This window comes from Lynx rufus, unplaced genomic scaffold (genome assembly GCF_022079265.1).
Source record: "Lynx rufus isolate CCGP_SWC_20201006 ecotype Redwood Valley unplaced genomic scaffold, mLynRuf1.p SCAF_5, whole genome shotgun sequence".
In the NCBI taxonomy this organism is placed as follows: Eukaryota; Metazoa; Chordata; class Mammalia; order Carnivora; family Felidae; genus Lynx; species Lynx rufus.
Genome location: NW_025814867.1, coordinates 59081773 through 59085894, shown reverse-complemented (window position 1 = coordinate 59085894; position 4122 = coordinate 59081773).

Sequence of the window (4122 nt, the reverse complement as noted above, 5' to 3'; positions counted from 1 at the left end):
ACACACACACACACACACACACACACACACACACACAATGGAGTATTACTCAGCAATCAAAAAGAATGAAATCTTGCCATTTGCAACTACGTGGATAGAACTGGATGGTATTATGCTAAGTGAAATTAGTCAGTCAGAGAAAGACAAAAATCATATGACTTCACTCATATGAGTACTTTAAGAGACAACACAGATGAACATAATAGAAGGGAAACAAAAATAGTATGAAAACAGGGAGGGGGACAAAACAGAGAGACTCATAAATATGGAGAACAAACTGAGAGTTACTAGAGGGTTTCTGGGAGGGGGGATGGGTTAAAGGGGTAAGGGGCACTAAGGAGTCTACTCCTGAAATCATTGTTGCACTATATGCTAACTAATGTGGATGTAAATTTTTAAAAATAAAAAATTAATTAATTAATTAAAAGGAAAAAAATAAATTATAAGCCCAAAATGCAAGTGAGCTCTCTTTAGAAGAAACCAGTCCAAAAACAATCATGTCCTTTCTGGCTTTCTCTTTGTTTAACAGGATGAGTAACAACATTCTGAGAAGCCTGGAAGGAGCATATAAAAACATAAAGCCATCTTAGAAAACACAACCCAGACATGACCCTTCTATAATTGTAAATCCTTATAACAAAGGCAAAAGTCCCTTGTACTGTTTCTTCCCTCAGGCCTCTCATCTTTCATCAAATGGCCAAGTAGATACAATGTTTTGAGTGTTGTCCATCTGGAGATTTGTAATCTGAAAATATTTTCACCCACTGCCACTACTGAAACACAGAGAAAAACTTAAAAATAGATATTCACGGAATGAAAAGACACATTATTCAAATGGCATTGGTTTCTAAGGCCCTCATTAAAAATAACCTATGCTTGTATTTTTATCATATGGTCCCAGAACTTTATTTTGGCATGCAATAAGAACCTCTCATGTTCTGAAATGTCTAGCATGCCTATTGTGCATTGAAAAATCCTTTCCTAACTTAGAAACTTACTGTAACAGCAATAAATATTGTGGTGTTGCCAAGAAGGAAGAAACATTCTTTCCTTACTGTTTATAGTGAGGTTCTTATAGCAGCATCCATAATAGATATAAATGCAAAGTGATATTTAAAAATGTAGATCATCCATCCTCAAAACAGACCAATTAAATCAGAATTTCATGGTAGAGGGGTCCAGATATCGGTCTTTCAAAAAAATACCCAAGATCATTCAGATGTGCGGACAGGTTTGAGAAACACTTACACAGACCAACAATCTGACTGATACACAGTTTCATTTTTGTTTGTTGTTTCTTTTTTTAATGCTGATTGGGCTGCAGAGAACCATTGTTTCCTTTAGACTCTTAGCTTTTTTGACTACCATAAGGTTTTGCGGGGTGTTTAAATTTAAAATAGACACAATTAATTCAATCAAAAACACTAAATTACATACATCAGTGTAACTACTTAAACAATTTATCCACTAAGAATTGTGCTTTACCTCTGGCTTATGCTTGCCTGTCTTTTTTTTTTTTTTTTCAACGTTTATTTATTTTTGGGACAGAGAGAGACAGAGCATGAGCGGGCGAGGGGCAGAGAGAGAGGGAGACACAGAATCGGAAACAGGCTCCAGGCTCTGAGCCATCAGCCCAGAGCCCGACGCGGGGCTCGAACTCACGGACCGCGAGATCGTGACCTGGCCGAAGTCTGACGCTTAACCGACTGCGCCACCCAGGCGCCCCTATGCTTGCCTGTCTTTAATCAGGTCTAATTAGATCAAACCGAGTCAACTAAAAAGCAAGTGTTATAAAATGAACCTTTATGTTATCACAAGAAAACAAGAGTCAGTTTCCTATCCCAGCTAGGCTAATATTTATAAAATATTTATAAAATATTAGCACTGGGATGGACATTGAAGAACATGTGATTCAAACTTCTAATTTTCAGAGCTCAATGCTATTTAATATAAAGAGTTTCTGCAACGGGGTAGCAAGGATGGAAATACCATGGCAGATCCTGTACACACCCATCACCAATTTCCAGCTTTGTGACCACAAACATTTATCCTCTCTGAATTTCAGTATCCTCACACGAGAATGTAGTATTGTTACAAAATTCAATCATGTCAAGGATCTGGCACACAGCAAATCATTCTTTGAACTGTTCACCATCATGTTTTTACAGTGAGTACCTTATCATCTCCTGTCTAGTTTCAAAGACAGTAGTATTCAAGACAGATCTTGTTTTCAGAGAGTTGCTGTCATTTCCTTATAGTAGAGGTTAGGTGGCTTTGGTTGGCATGAACGTATATCACTTCTGCATTAGTAGAACAAGAATGTTTCCAAAACAGGGCTTCATAAACCAAACAGAATTCATTCTTTCCTTCCTCCCTTTCCCTCCCTCCCTCCTTCCCTTCTTCTTTTCTTTCTTCATTTCTTCCGTTCTTCCTTTCCTGTGATAATATGTACAACAATCTAGTAGCAATAGAGCAAACTCTAACTTAGGCTATATGTGAAAACGAAACCATCAGTACCAAGCCAAGAAGAACCATAAAGCCTCCTGAAGAGAGTCAAAATGTAAAAGCAACACAGTTCTCTCCTTGTTTGAGACTGAATTTTTACCTTGAATATCAGCAATATTACTCTTGTTCACATGTAAGAATGACAAATATAAATGTATATTTATGCTTCGGTATGAATTATAATTAGATATAAATATTACTTTGTATTTATTGCTATGATTTCTTCATACCATTATTAAGTCATAATTGACTTGAGTGTTATGTAATAAATAAATACTTAAGAAATTTATTTGACAAGAAATCATAATTGACAATGAGTGTTATGTAATAAATAAATACTTAAGAAAAATAAAATGTTTTAGGGGCGCCTGGGTGGCTCAGTCGGTTAAGCGTCCGACTTCGGCTCAGATCATGATCTCTCGGTTTGTGAGTTCAAGCCCCCCGTCAGGCTCTGTGCTGACAGCTCAGAGCCCGGAGCCTGTTTCGGATTCTGTGCCTCCTCCTCTCTCTGCCCCTCCCATGCTCATGCACTGTCTCTCTCTGTCTCTTAATAATAAATAAATGTTTAAAATTTAAAAAAAGAAAAATAAAATGTTTTAATAACATCTATCTACACTCAGCAAGTAAATATTATATATATATATATATGAATTCATCAAATAAAAATTTTTCTTTATATTTTCCCTTCAATTTCCATTGTATTTGTTACTCTCTACTTCAGGTAGGCACACTTTATGACTTTACACTGTAATAGTTCCTTGGAATTCTCCCTTAGACACTGTCTTCACCACAGCCTATACCTGAAAGTCCATGATTATGTGCTAAAACAAAACTTTTTTGTTAGATTTTCATAAGATCCACATTTTTTCCAAATCTAACTTCACCAGCTGCCTCCCATCTACTCTCTTGTGTGAATATTCTGCCTCTACCAGCCTACTGGTCTATCTCTCTTTTGAACTTGTTTCTTTTTCCATCTTTTTTCCTCTACACGCACCTTGGAATTGAATTCATCCTCTTCTTTAACAATAAAAAATTCGCCTGACCTTCACAATTCTACCCAAGTTGCTTCTCTTCTGTAGTGACTTCTCTGGCTAGCCAAATCCAAAGGTTTTTCTCCTAATAAAGTCCCATGACATAGCCTTCTGTAAAACTGTTTGTCAACTAGCGCCTAGAACTTTCATTATGTGAAGTATGGTTGGAATAGTAAAGGTCCTTTAAAAATGTTCACCTCCTAATTTGCAAAACCTGTGGATACGTCATCTCACATGCCAAAAGAGAACTTGCAGATGTGTTTAAGTTATCTTGAGATGGGGAGATTTCATTGGTGTTTCAGGTGGGTCTAATGTAATCACAAGGGTCCTTATGAAAGGAAGCAGGAGAGTCTGAGTCAGAAATAGATTTATATTGTCCAGCAATTCCTCTTTAGGTATTTCTCTGAAGAAAATAAGTCACCAACTTGAAGAGATATATGTACCCCTATTTCATTGCAGCATTATTTATAATAACCAAGATGTGGAAGCGACCTAAGTGTCCTTTGATAGATGAATGAATAAAGAAGATGTGATACCTATATATACACACATATATACCAGAATACCATTTAGCCATAAAATGGAA